At 35.2% G+C, this 15,462-nt stretch overlaps 1 protein-coding gene across 2 annotated transcripts in view; it reads left to right on the top strand.

Annotated features, from left to right (window-relative positions):
- AGMO (alkylglycerol monooxygenase) overlaps positions 1–15,462 on the top strand; it is a 292,081-nt gene that overhangs the window by 68,601 nt on the left and 208,018 nt on the right. The gene's annotated exons all lie outside the window — the stretch shown is intronic.

Genomic DNA, 15,462 nt, shown 5'->3' with positions numbered 1-15,462 from the left:
ATGCTTCTTATGGAGTCTTAAATACTGTTCCTTCCCAGTTGACCCTTTGTACAGTTTGGATATTGTGGTGGTTTGAATAGGAAATAGTCCCAATAGACTCATGTGCAGGTGGCCTTGTTTGTGAAAGTGTGTCACTGTAGAGGTGAGTTTGTGGTCTCTTATGCTCAAGTTATGACCAGTGTGGTACACAGTCTCCTGCTGTCTGCAGATAAAGAATCTCTCAGCTCCTTCTCTAACACTATGCCTGCCTGCATGCCATGAGGTTTCCCACCATGATGATAATTTACTAAACTTCTAAAACTGTAAGATAACCCCAGTGAAATATTTTCCCTTCTTTCTTTCTTTCTTTCTTTCTTTCTTTCTTTCTTTCTTTCTTCAACACTGCAAGACAGGATCTTTCTGTTTTTTAGCCCTGGCTGTCCTAGACTCAATTTCATAGACCAGCCTGGCCTCCAACTCACAGAGAACCACCTGCCTTTGCCTTCTAAGTGACTGGATTAAAGGCATGTGCCACCACACTCGGATGAAATGTTTTTCTTAGCAGGTGGACAGTTTATTCTCCACTTTGCATAGATTCCATGGTGGTGGTGGAGCAGGCACTGCCTCTGATAAGAACTCTGGTGCCCTACATTTGACCACTTCCTCTTGACCTTGACAGGGCAGACTTGTGGGCACACAGAGGAAGAGGATTCAGGCTATACTGATGATACCTGATTGGTTGTTGTCAGGTAGTGAGGAAGGAGCCATCCCACTCTCCATCAGAGGACTAGGCATGGGGAATAGGACAGACAATGGAGGAAGGATGGAAACTGGAAGACATGAGTAAGGAGGTAACAAATGTAATGTAATGTGAATAAATTATAAAAAATAAGAAATTAAAAAAAAGAGTTTCTGTGGTCATAGTGTCTCTTAAGAGAAATAAAACCTTAGCTAAGACAGATATTAATACATTTTTCAGGGCTCAAGTTTTCCCAACATCTCTCAATATGTGATGATCAATGTTCATTACAATAAAATGGACTTCCCAGGAGAACAATGAATTTGACTTAGATCTATTCAAACAATTGTACAAAATCATTTCTCAGATTTTCTCAAATTTGGTTTATTGAGCAAATAATAACTTAGGAAATAATAATCTTCCTTTATAATGGCTTTATATCCCTGGCTACTATTGCTTGGCCTCAAAAGGTATAGGATACGTAACAGAGTGAAGTAGGATGTAATTACGATTAAATTATATTTGTGTTAGTCTCTGTAATCTAGTTCCCCCAAATATTGTCTGGATGTGGGTCACAAACTATAGCTGTAATATCTTTGCTATTTTGTATCTATTTTTAATATCAGTTTACTTTCTCAATTTTATTCTTCTGTATTCATCCTGGTGCCCTCCAGTCTGAACTCTCCAAGCTGTTGATGGTTGTGATGGAAGTATTGTAGATTACTCAAAGCATTTGTAGTGAACACGTGAAGGAAAAGTATTATTTCATTGGTCATAATATTTGTCTATCATGACATTGAACCTCTCACCCTTTGCCATGTATGATCATAAAAGAGCAACCTTACTTCCACAGGTGTCCTGGGAATTTGGATCATGCTTCTTAAAATAAATGCATATGCAAAAATGTGAGATTATCAGGTCACCAAAGGAGGCTAATTTTTTTCTTTCTTGGCAAAGAGAATGAATTCTAAATCCTCAAATCTTTTACTGAGCTTGCTTTCCTTCTAATCTCCCAAAGTGCTGATCAACAAACTGCCAAGAGACACACTTGGTCCATGGTGAACAGCAGTTTAAGTTTCTGCAGGAAGATGTGATGCATGCTGACATAAACTCCCACTGTTCTTAAATTGACCACTTAGAGTTTGAGTAAAATAGTCCTTCATGGCCACCATAGTGTTTAAGTAGGTCACCATACCTACCATTGTTTTACTAAAGCATTTTATGTTTGTCCTTTACATGTTTGATTGTTGTTGTTATTGAAGGCTGTTAAAGGCAAACTTGTAATATTAAGAGTATATGTTAATAACACTGGTTCTCTACAGACTTCATACAGGTGTTTCTTGAAAATATGGGCACAATCATGATAATTTTTCATATAGCAGGTCAAATATGGGATATTTATTTATTTTATAAATATGTTATTTTAATATTTAACATAATGTAAATACTACATAAACAGTATTGAGGAAATCGTGATATGAAAATTTACACATTCAGTCCAGAAGCAAATTTCCCGGACATCACTACTTGCTCATTCTCATCCTTTGTGTACCTTTTCTCGCTCTAGTAAACACTGTTACACTATCATATCTCATGCTCTGGGTTCCTCCACATATCTTTGTTAAAGACTCTATTTCCTGTCTCATGAGCCTCTTTTTAATTTCCTGGTGTTTTCTAATACTTACTTCCATTTAAATGCACACATTTAACCTTTAGGACCTATGAAAGGCAAGTTGTGGAATTTGTTTTTCTGTTCCTGGGATCTCACACTTAATAAAATATTTTTCACATACATACACTTTTTCTGCAATGTTCGTAATTTCATTTTTCTTTATGGCTGAATAAAGTTCTATTGTGTTTGTATGACACATTTTCATTATTCAGTAATCTATCGAGGGGCATTTTTAGGCTGATTTTATTCCCTTGCTGTTGTGAAGAGAGCTGAAATAAACATGAATGCCAGCCTAGGAATTAGCCCCAAAATTGACAAATGTGGTTGCATAATATTAAAATTGTCTGTATAGCAAAAACATATCAACTGAATAAATACCTTACAAAGTGGGAGAAGAACTATGCTAACTTTGCTTCAGACAGAGTCTAATATCTAGATTATAAGTAAACAAGAAAACTCAACAGCAAATAAAACAAGACAAACAAACAAAACCAGTAATGCCTTTCAATAAAAAGGATAATGAATGGATGAGACAGTTCTCAAATAATGAAGCATGAATGATTAGTTAATATTTTGTTAACTTTTTCATCTAAAATACTTCTATGATGTTTTCCCTTCCTTCAAATCCTTCTGGTCATCTGATTTTCCTCCATAACCAACTTAATGTTCTCTCTCTCTCTCTCTCTCTCTCTCTCTCTCTCTCTCTCTCTCTCTCTCTCTCTCTCTCTCTCTCACACACACACACACACACACACACACACACACACACAAACAGAGAGAGAGAGAAAGAGAGAGAGAGAGAGAGAGAGAGAGGATTCTATTCTATCCTAATAGGAATATCTATTAAAAGGACAAATGCTGACAAAGATTTGTGAAAGTCAAGTCTTTTCAGTATTTGTGAAAGAGTACTTCAGGTACTATAGAATCTGGAGTATTCTAGACATCCTAGAAATTAAGGAAAATAGATTTGTTATAGGTTTATCTGTACCACTTCAGTGCACACACACACAAAATTCTACACCCTGCTACAGGAATAGTTATAATTATCGTTAGACACAAAATCCACAACAAACCCAAATGCCAATATGAGAAGCGTCCAGAACTGAAAAGCTGAGGCAATTTACTGGTGGCAGGGATTTCTAACCATATTTATGAAGGCACATTGCTTGATAACACATCTTCCCATGGAGAGTCTACTTTTCTAAACAGTCCGTGCTTCAATAGTTGGCTACATTGCATTGTCTTCTTCAAACCCTAGTAAGTCACACAGTGGGCCTATAATCACTATCATCTATGAAGCATTAGAAAAACCTTGATGGCCTGTGGGGATTGTGGCGGTCGGTCTCCCTAATGGGGTACCATTGCTGGACTCCCAATATGGCGACCTCTCTGGGTTCCAACATTTACAATAGGCAGAACTAGTAGGATGCAGATTTCCCTAATCTGTGTCAGACGCGTCTTGGAGAAAACATACAAATGACCAAAGAAAAATATGTACCAGACTGCCTGGAGCTCTGCCGCCTCTTCCTGCAGCAGAAGAGGAAGCATCTACCAACTGATTCAACCTGCCCCGTTAAGTAGTCCTCCAGCAGTAGTGAACATTGCTCTACCCCCACGCCCAGGGATCGCCCCGCCCCGCCCCCCAGGTTTTGGACTATATATGTTCCACCCAATGGGACAGACCCCTCTTTTCATGAAGAACTCACTACCCTTCCCAGCACCCTCAGAGAATGGGAGCTCATGCTGGAATACACAGCAGGCCCTAGCACCTCTCAGGGGCTCTGAGGAAGAACAGTCACTCTAAAATCCCAGTAAACGAACCCTGGGATAAGTATAATTTTTCTTGCTTTGTAGTTTCCATGGTAGCTGAATGTGTTCAGATGTGAGCAGAGAACACAGCTTTGCTTCCCCACATGTATTCAGAGGATCAGTGGGCCTAAACCAAGCTGCCATGAACACAGCTGCTTCCCACTATAGCAGCACTAAGACAGTCTTAAGTCTGTTCCCTTCCCACCCTGTGGGGAACCTGCACATGGCTGAACCGGCATAACTAACTGACTTACCATTCCAATGTGTTCATTTTGGATCTTTTTGGGTGGAAGCAAAAAGTTACCTGCAATTTGAAAAAAGAAAAAAAAAACCCACAAAAAACAAAACAACAAAACAAAACAAAACAAAAATCCAAAACAAACAAACAAAAAACCCAAAAACAACAAAGAAAACAAAACAAACAAACAAACCAAAAACAAAAACCTGTGTTGACCATCTTTATATCCTTTTGGTATTTTCTCTTATATCGTCTAAAAAATTTAGTACTAATCATTGTAGTGGTGTAAATGTGATTTAATTAACTTGAAGTCACACTCTCAGAGAGACAAGAAGAGATCAGAATCCAGCTCAGCCGATATTTTATTTGCTTTTAATACTTCGTATGTTATTAAAAGAATCAACTGATATTTTTACTTCACTCTGTCAGAAAGGCAAAAGTAAAAACTTGTTATTTATTCCTATCGGATGGGAATTCAAATTTTATGGCACTGCATATCATTGGTGAAATCTGGTACCTGAGATGAAATGGTTTTAATGAACTTCCTGTGAAACACTTGAACAAACTGAGAAGAAGAGCCTCTGAGTGTATTTGCCCAGGAGACTGGCCACCTGCAGCTGCAACTAACTGGGCCTTGAGCATTCACCTGTGTGTCTTCAAGGCTTATCATTCTCTGCCTCTGGAATGGAGACTCAGTTCAGTCTTAGGATGTTGGTTTTTAACTGAATTGTAGGTGGTAAGCAAAATTTCATGTTGTGTTGTGTTTTTTGTTTTTAAATAACTAAAATGAGTCATTTAAAAAAAAAAGCAGAAGAAAAGAAAAAATAAAACTCTTAATGATAATTCTGAAAGGAATTCATTAACAATAATTTATTTTTATTTCATCAATATCTATATCATTTATTTCTATTTTCTCTGGAGATCAAATGAATTTGCATTATTATAATTTACCTAGGATTCTGCCTTTATATTTTATCTTCTTTTAATGTCCTTTTACCAATTTCATGTCAAAATTACTTACTATATTCCTGATACTTCCACTTTACGTTGTTAAAATGAGTTGAAAATTTAATATTTTAAAATATTGGAGGTAAACCTTGTATTCTACTTGACTTATGTGGGTAAAATACCTCATATTAGAGTAGAAATATATATGTTTGTGAATAATAATACTAAATTTGAATTCTATACCAATGTATCAAAATTAAACTGCTTATGCATCAATATACAAAATTCTATACCAAAGAATTAAGAATAACCAATTAAGGCCTTAAGTGGAGGAGTAGATTCAATATTCTACTTTTAGTACTATCATCCCTATATATTTCTATTTTCCCCCTTCTTTCTTTTCAACCTCTATCTCCATACCTAAGAAAGAAAGATAAGAAATAGAGAGATATCTCTGAGTCCAACCTCATTTTCTCTCTAAATAAGACCAATAGTAACTTATAACTAACTCCTAATGGAAATAAGCATCTATAGCCCAAGAAAGCAACCAAAACCTACCAACCCTCCCTTAAGGGAAATGCAGCATCGTTCTCTTAAGGTTTCTTGCAGCTGATTTGGTTCTAATAATACCATTGTAGGGGGCCAAATAAAATTGGGGAAAATGGTTAAACAAGCTAGGACTGTTGAAGGCTGTTTAGGATAAGTAAGTTATACAAGTTAATTGTTAGTTGATGAAATCATGCTCATATCAATTACCAGTTTAACAGGTAGATATAATTCTATAGATAGACAAGGTAAAATAATTAGATGAGGTCTTCAAAAACCTCAGAGACCTACAGAATATGATTTTTAAAGATGTTTTTACTATTTTAAAGATTCATTGACAATGAGACAGGTTAACTCCTGGAAATACCCAGCCAACCTCAAAGAGGATTATGAGCATTAAACATCTCCTTATGGAGATGGCTTCAAATGTGGCAAACAAGCCACTGGGAAAAATGTCTTCATTTCTACCACAGACAGAATTCTGTCTAAAAATGGGCAAGATTGGATGCAGGCAGAGCTGAAAGCCAAACTCTGCAGAGATAGGGTAAGCAAGTCCTCAGTAGTTCCTGCCTCACAAATGTGCCTGTGTGATATACTGAGCCAGAAGGCTAAAGATGATGTTCCAATGTTATAGAGAGTTTTGGGTGACTGTTCAGACAACAAGCTGTCTCTGTCTTCACTTTGGAAGCTGCTATCCTGCACTTCCTACTCACTTAGGTAATTAATTTTATTCCTTCTCAAGTCTATGATGGGCTTGAAGACAAGATAATTTAGTGTTACAATTAAGCTTGGTTGTTTAGTGATTAAGATGTTATTAGATTTAGATAGATGTTTTAATTTGACAGAGATGACATATGGTAGATATTGATTTACATTCATAATTTTAGAGTCACCAAGATAAGAAAGATGTTTTCTTCAAGTTTGCCAAATACAAAGCCAAAACACTATGAATGTAACATTAATATAATACCTGATTTTTTGTTATTCTTGTTGCTGTATGTAGTTTATTATATATATAAAGTAAAAATAGTTTTTAAAAGTTTAATTTTTAACTAGTATAAAGTTTATATTACAAAAACATGCATGTTAGTTCTGGGTTGTATAGCACAGTGACATAACAGCTCCCTAGCATGTATGAGGTCTTTGGTTCAATTTTCAGTATGGTAAGAAGTGCCAAAACAGAGAGTAACAAGTAAAATTGTGCTGGTAACTGCACTAAAATCCACCAATGGTATCCCCAGATCTGCAAAGTGACTGTGTGAAGTTATCATTGCTGCAAATAATCATTAACTAGGTATTATTAATGAGTGAATAATTATTTAGTCAGTAAACAAAACATAACAAATAAAAATCCTTAACTAGTAATGATAGTATTAACTGAAGTAGTTTAAGAGTCTTGTCTTAGAGAGTATGTTATCTACCTGACAGAATATAAAATAATTAGGGGACCTATATGTTAAACAAACAGCAGTTGTTTAGGCAGCTTAGTGACTTATCTTGGTGCATATTAATCTTTCCTCCCCCATTTTTCTCTCTTTATTTAAATTGAGTCGCATACATGCTACAGTTAAACATGATTTTGTTTAGGATTACAAAATACATGAATAAAACTACTTAAATTTTTTATGTAGATAACAAATGGATGTTTGTTTGGTTTTGGTTTTTTTGTTTGTTTGTTTGTTTTGTTTTTATAAGATAAAGATCAGCTGAGAAGCTAATCAACAAATGAGTTGGGGGGAAAAAGATGCCATACATAAAAATGAAATTCTATTTAATAGTTAATAAAGTAAATTTGTAGGACAATGAATGGGTCTGGAGGGTAATACACTAAATGAAGGCAGGTGGATTTTGAAAGATAAAGAAATGTTTTTTCTCTAATATGCATATTAATGTTCATATTTATAAAAATAGGTATGTGTGAGAGAATGTATACAGACTGTGAAACTAGTTAAGAGACCTTGGGAAACGGTGATGAGATCCCTGTGACACAAAATCAGGAAAGTACAAGGTAGGATGGGGAGTGGAGGAGAAGTGCACATGAGGACAATGAAGATATTGCCTGGAAAAAATCTATAAGGAAATATTTGTATCTTAACTTTAAAACAGCTTCTAGGAAGGGACAAGAAATAAACATGTGAATAAATGAAAACTGTGCTGATAGTTTTCCTTGGGAAAGAAGTAAAAAAAAAAATAAGAAAGGATTATTTTGAGATTCAGCAAAGTTCATCCTGGGACCTTCTGTGATATCTGTGATTTCCATGGGGAGAGGGCAGGAAATGAGAGCACTCAGAACACTACACTATGCAGTGTCCTCAGCTTGCAAAACAGCATTTTGGTCATCTGAGAATTCTCTGGAACTCTTGCCTAAAAACACCTTTTCTACACTGCACCACTGAAACAGTTTTTTTTTTTTTACAGGAATTAATCCTTTAAAACAACTTGATTGAGAGTCCATGACAAAATAAAAACTAATAGGGTTCATTAAGAATAAACCATTGCATAATTTAATTTGAGATTGCTTAATTATGTCTGTAAAAAAAGGATATAAAGACAAGAATAACTGCAAGTGCTCAAACAAGTGAAAGAAGAAAGGAAATAATATACTTTTATAATTTAATGTTAACAGAATGTTTATGTATGAAAATTACATATCTTCTTAGAAATTATGAAACTATTACAGGTATTAATCTCTTTCAAGACAAAAGATAGTGATAATGTGTGCTTTAATATGACATACTATGGGAAATAGCACCTAGTAAACTGAAAACTTGGAAAATGTTAAGTTGTACTAAAGTAATTATTTTAGTGAAGACATGCCACAGGAACGGTAGAGTGTCCATTCTGGATCCAGACTTGGCCCTTGCATTAAACAGTTGCTTGATCTTAATAAACTTGATAATATCTACGGAATTTCATTTTTCTTAAACAGTGGAAAGATATGAATAATATCCCAAGAACTAAGGGTAGCGATGCATGTAAAGGCACTCAATAAACCAGAAAGAACCATAAAAACATACTAATATTCATAATATTTAACATTTAGCAAAAGTGAGCTGAAGTAATGAGAAAAGCAAGAAATCCTTTCTTGTGTAATAGTTGATTCCTATCATTAAAAGAGAAAAGAAAAAAATTATACTTCCTAGTCTAGAAGACAGACATCCCATGTGCATTTTTAGGCTTCACTATCTGCCAATGAAATCCCCAGACAAGGCCATTCCTTTCCTATGAAACCAAGTCACACCACTTGCAAACTGTCAGAACTGTCTAAAAATACTTCTGTGTATTAGGAATTAATGTTTCCCAATTTGAAATTACAATATCATTTTTATATACTCCCTGAACTTTCCCTTGAGCATGGTTTTATTCTTTACAACCCTTTTTATTTCAAGACAAAAATCTTTGCAAATATTTGTCCTTCTTTTTCTTTGGCAATGTGTGAGGAGACTCTGACTGTCAAAGGAGGGACAGGATGTCTTTTTTGGACTACAGTTGTATTTGGCTAAATTCACTGAAGGGAAGACAGTGTTCTTGAGTGCCAGTATGTGGTTAAGGGCTAACAAGCAGGAAAAAATTCAGCTATTTTGGTAAATCAAGTAGTGCTTTATTGTAGGCAAGAAAGAAAAGCAACAACTGTATAAGTTAGAAAGTCAGTTTTGGCCTCTGAATAACTTTTATTTGTATTGACTTGCACTTAACTTTAACATATAATTATAACAACAACTTTGGTCATCACTAAAGGGTCAGATAGTCAGCGTTTCTGTTTATGATAACATGGAAACTATTACAAGGGTCTCACTCACCCATTAACAGAGGACAGGGTAAAGTACTTCATGCAGGTATAATTTATTATTCATACTTCTGTCTTCTAAATAAAATATGATTCTTCTGCTTGAGCATTGAAGTCCACTTGAAAGTACTAATTATAAGCATTTAATCCAAATCTGTTAAGTGTACAGAGGGCAAGTATAGCACACACACACACACACTGGTTCACCTCTAGAGTCACATTCTAAGAGTATTATATACAAAATAAGTTGGACATTGTGGTTTTACCCATACTAAATATGTTAACCACTGATGAGGCAAAGTAAATATTATTACTAGAGCAAATAATCTACTGTACCTATTTTTCAGAAATTAAGCATAATTATAATAAATAGTAATTATATACTTCTCATGGGAAAGTATTACCAGAGTAAAATGGTAAACGCAAAGCAGGGTTCTTCACATTCTACAAGGAATACAATAATAATAATATGTCTAATTAATTTTATTCATAATTTGTATAAGATAATGAAACTTTAAAAAAATTATGAAGCCCAACTTTAAACAAAGTTAACTCTTTCCTACTACATACATACATATGTATACACATACATACATATATAAGTCTTTTTTGTCTTAATGAGGAATATAGTTCTATCAAAGAAATATACTCCTGGATCACAGCTATCTGAACAGTAGGAAGCAATTTCAGAAAATAGTGGCTTTGAGATATGTAATAAGGATAGGTCATTGAAACAGAAACTAAGCCAAGAAATAACATCATTAACCAACACCATGAATCACATGGATCTAACAGATATTTACAGAACTTTTCACCCAAACACAAAGGATTACACCTTCTTCTCAGCACCCCATGGAACCTTCTCCAAATTTGATCACAAAGTAGGTCACAAAGGAAGCCTCAAGGGATACAAGAAGATTGAAATAATACCTTGTATCCTATCAGATCACCATGGTCTAAGGCTGGACTTCAACAACAAGAGAAATAACAAAAAGCTTACAGATACATAGAAAAGAAACAACTTTCTACTTAATAACACCTGGGTCAGAGAAGAAAAAATTAAGGACTTCCTGAAACTCAATGAAAATGAAGGAACAACATACCCAAATTTGTAGGAAACATTGAAAGCAGTGCTAAAAGGAAAACTCATAGCACTAAGGGGCTTTAAAATGAAATTGGAAACATCCCACATAAGCAACTTAATGACACATCTGAAAGCCCTTGAAAAAAAGAAGCAGAAACACCCAAGAGGAGTAGATGTCTGGAAATAATCAAACTAAGGGCTGAAATCAATAAATTAGAAACAAAGATAACAATTCCAAGAATCAACAAAACCAGGAGCTGGTTCTTTGAGAAAATCAACAAGATAGACAAACCATTAGCCAAACTAACTAAAAAGCATAGTGACACTATCCAAATCAACAAAATCAGAGATGAAAAGAGAGACATAACAAGAGACATTGAAGAAATACAAAGAATCTTAAGATCCTACTTTAATCGAGTATATGTCACAAAATTTGAAAATCTAAGGGAAATGGACAATTTTCTTGACCAATTCCACTTGACAAAATTGAATCAAGATCAGAAAAACAAATTAAATAGTTCTACTTCTCCTATAGAAATAGAAGCAATCATTAATCTTTGATAGTCTTCCAACCAAAATAAAAAGCCCAGGGCCAGATGGTTTCAGTGCAGAATTCTACCAGACCTTCTAGGAAAAGCTTATACTGATACTCTTCAAGCTACTCCAAAAGATAGAAAGATCTTCACCAACCCTACATCTGACAAAGGTCTAATATCCAAAATATATAAAGAACTCAAGAAATTAACACCACCAAATCAAATAACCCACTTGAGAAATGGGGCTTAGAACTAAACAGAGAATTCTCAACAGAGGAATATTGAATGGCTGAGAAACACTTACAGAAATGCTCAATGTATTTAGTCAACAGTGAAATGTGAATCAAAACAACTCTGAGATTCCATCTTACACCCTCAAGTGACATCACATGATGGTGAGGATGTGGAGAAAGAGGAAAACTCCTTTATTGCTGGTGGGAATGCAAACTTCTACAGTCACTTTGGAAACCTATCTGGCATTTTCTCAGAAAACTGGGAATAAGGCTTCCTCAAGACCCAGCTATTCCACTCCTTGGAATATACCGAGAAAATGCTCGACCACACAACAAGGACATTTGCTCAACCATGTCCTTAGCAGCCTTATTCATAAAAGCCAGAACCTGGAAACAGGCTAAATGTCCCTCAGTTGAAGAAGAGATAAATAATCTGTGGTACATTTATACTATGGAATACTAATTAGCTATTAAAAGCAAGGAAATCCTGAAATTTCTGGACAAATGGATGGGACTAGAAATGATCATAATGATTGAGTTAACCCAGACCCAGAAAGACTAACATACTATATACTCACTTATAACTGTACACTAGCCCAAAAGGCATGTCCCATAAAAGTCTTCACTTACCAGGACATTGGGATAGATGTGAATACATCCTACTGAGACTCTAGGTAAGAGAAATATAGGAGATGGGGAAATAGAAGGACCCTTATGGTCCTAAAAACCTACAAGAAGAACATCATGATGGGTGTATTGGGGCCCAGCAGTGTCTGGTCAAACTATTTCACTAAACAAGGACAATACAAGTAGTAAACATTGAACCTCTACTATGGACAGGACAGTCTTCACAGTTATGTGGAGAGCAGAGACTCTGACATGAAATCTGCTGCCCCATTTTGACCAGCTCCCTTGGTGGGGAGGCCTGATGGCACTCAAAAAAAAAAATAAGCAGACTACCAAGATGAGACTTCATAGCGTATGACCATATAGTGGGGGAGGAGGTCCCTCTTAGTCTTAGACCTAGGGGGAAGGGAATAGGGTGAAAATGTGAGGGAGGGAGGAATGGGGAGATACAAGTGATGGGATGAAAATTGAGTTGTAATCTGAATAAATTAATAAAATTAAATTTTTAAAAAGAGATATTAAATAAATAAATAAATAAATAAATAAATAAATAACATTTCAAATTCTGTACCAGGAAATTGATGGACTGAGAGTAGAAACTTGAATTTTGCAATGGTACATTGGAACTTTTTATAGAATAGCTACATATTACATATTATATTGTTTAATTTTTATTGGGTCATTGAAGTCCACAATTGCCTTTCTCACTCCTTCTTCAGATGTCCATGGTGATTAAAATGATATGAATACATGTATAATATGTTCTTTATCAATGCATTATAAATATTTTTCTCTATTGTGTGAAATATATTTTTGCTTCCTTCACAATGACCTTTGATTCACTAAAGATTTCAAATTTTGATCACTTTTTGTATGTTTTCTTTGTCATTTATCCATTGGTTAATCCAAGATCCTTTAGCTATAAATTTGAATTCCTTTCTAAATTTTTTGTTTCATCTCTTTTCATTGGGTCTTCTGTCCATATGGGTTAATTTTCATGTAGGATGAATCCAATGCATTCTACTAGAGAATGTACAAAACTATTTCTTTGATCAAACTGTCTTGACTGTGACTCCTCACTGGGTTTTATTCTACCAGGAAAGCATTTAGCTGAAATTGTCCAGCTAAGCAGGTGAAAGATTGCCATAAACATATAATGCAAATCTGGTAGGGCTGCAGAGGGCATGTATAAAGTGGCTCACCTGGAAAATCTGTTACAACCAAGTGAAAAGTGATTCCTTGTTGGAGCAATCCAGCGTTTTTATCTGATTGCTATAAACCCAAAATGAGTTGGGCATTTCCTATTGCCCTCATGCTTGACATTTTGAGAATATACAGTAATTTCAAACACTATAATGAGGAGAATATGGAGGTAAGCTCAGAACCTGAGTGTCATTGGAATGTGTTGTGCTGGTTGTATAAGGAGAGCAAACAAATGGTGTAACAACCTCAGGCCCTGTCATCATGAAGATGTTAGGTGTTGTAGAATTACCTTGTTTATATGCCTTTGAGAAGAAAGAATGAAATAAGTTAGATTCAAAGTGTAGTATATATATAAAATGAAAGATTAATTCAACTTTTACTTTAGATATAGTACAAAAATAAGCTAGAAATTTAATACATTAAATAAATCAAATTATTAATATGCATTTGAAATTAAGTAAGGAGTTAAGAAACTGAATACTAATGACATTATAACCATACAGATAATTACTCTATAATGTTTAGTATTTTGCTAATATTGAATTGCATTTTTTCTTTCTTACTTCTCTATATATCTTTATTTCTTTTTATCTTTCTTTTATTCCATTTTTCTTCTATTATTCTTCTTCCCAAATTTTTTTCTTCTTTTGTGTTCAAATTTTAGTGTTTCAGCCTAATCACACACACACACACACACACACACACACACACACACACACTTAGATAGCATGCTGCTAATGGCTTGATTGTCATGCCTAAGAGGATCCAGCCTATATACCTATCCACTGACATATTTGTTCAAAGAGATACTAAATTCTCTTGATGCAATATACTTGTATAAACTTTAGAAAATCCTACTTCATTTTATGAAGAAAATTATGATCATAGATTTTATGACTATAAACAGGGACTGGGAAAATTGCTCAATGTTTAAGAACAATTGCTGCTCAGGCATAGGACCCAGGCTTCTTTCCCAGCACCAATATAACTCCATTATCAAAGATTCAGAAACCTTCTTCTGGCTTCTACAGGCAGAAGGCATGAACATTGCTCACAGAGATACACACATACGCACATAAGGCCACATAATCACATAAATAAATAAATAAATAAATAAATAAATAAATAAATAAATAAATGTGTAAAAACACATAAAGGTAATGTGATAATGAAAAACAAATTAAAAGTCAACTTTTAAAAAGTTGAGCCCAATATGAGACCCATCCAGTGAAAAGAGTCAACCCCTGATACTATTAATGATACTCTGCTTTGCTTGCAGACAGGAGCCTAGCATAGCTTTCCTCTGAGAGGCTTTATCCAGCAGTTGATGGAAACAGATACAGAGACTTGTAGCCAAAGAATGGGAGGAGCACAAGGAGTAGAGGGGAAATCCCAGGGTAGTAAGAGAGGCCAAACACATCACAAGAAGACCAACAAAGGAAACTAGCCTAGGCCAATGGGGGCTCACAGAGTGAACAACCAATCAAAGAGCATGCATGAGCTGGACCTACACTCCTTATACATGCATAGCAGATGTGCAGCTTGGTCTACATGTGGTCCCCTAACCATTGGAGCCGAGGTTGTCTCTGCCCCTTGTGCCTGCCTTTGGAACCCTTGCCCATAGCTGGCCTGCCTTGTTTGGCCTCAGTGGGATGGGGAAGCACTTAGTCCTGCTGTGAACTTGATTTGCCTTGGTGGGTAGGTACCCACCCACTCTCTGAGGAGTGTGGGGATGGTGTGGGGGAGGAGAATGTGGAGGGATGTGAGTGTGGGATTGGAAGGAGAGAAGGGAGGGGTCTGAGATCAGGCTGTAAAGTGATAAAATAAATTAATTAATGAAGGACAAACAGATGTAGAAATATAAAAAAAAAAAATGCTATGTGTATACTGCCCCAAAATAAAAACTAAAATAAAAATAAATTTAAAATTTTAGAACTTGAGGTATATGAAATGTGTTACATGATGCAGTGTTGAAAGAATCCTCACTATGGGTTTAGGAGTAATTATATTTAACATTCTTCTAAAGTAAAAATAGCTTCTTAACATGTCTTTAAGAGTAGT

The sequence above is a fragment of the Acomys minous genome (assembly GCF_964271855.1).
Source record: "Acomys minous genome assembly, chromosome: 8".
In the NCBI taxonomy this organism is placed as follows: domain Eukaryota; kingdom Metazoa; phylum Chordata; class Mammalia; order Rodentia; family Muridae; genus Acomys; species Acomys minous.
The sequence above is the reverse complement of the archived record's forward strand: the minus strand, read 5'-3'. Positions and strand labels throughout refer to the sequence as shown.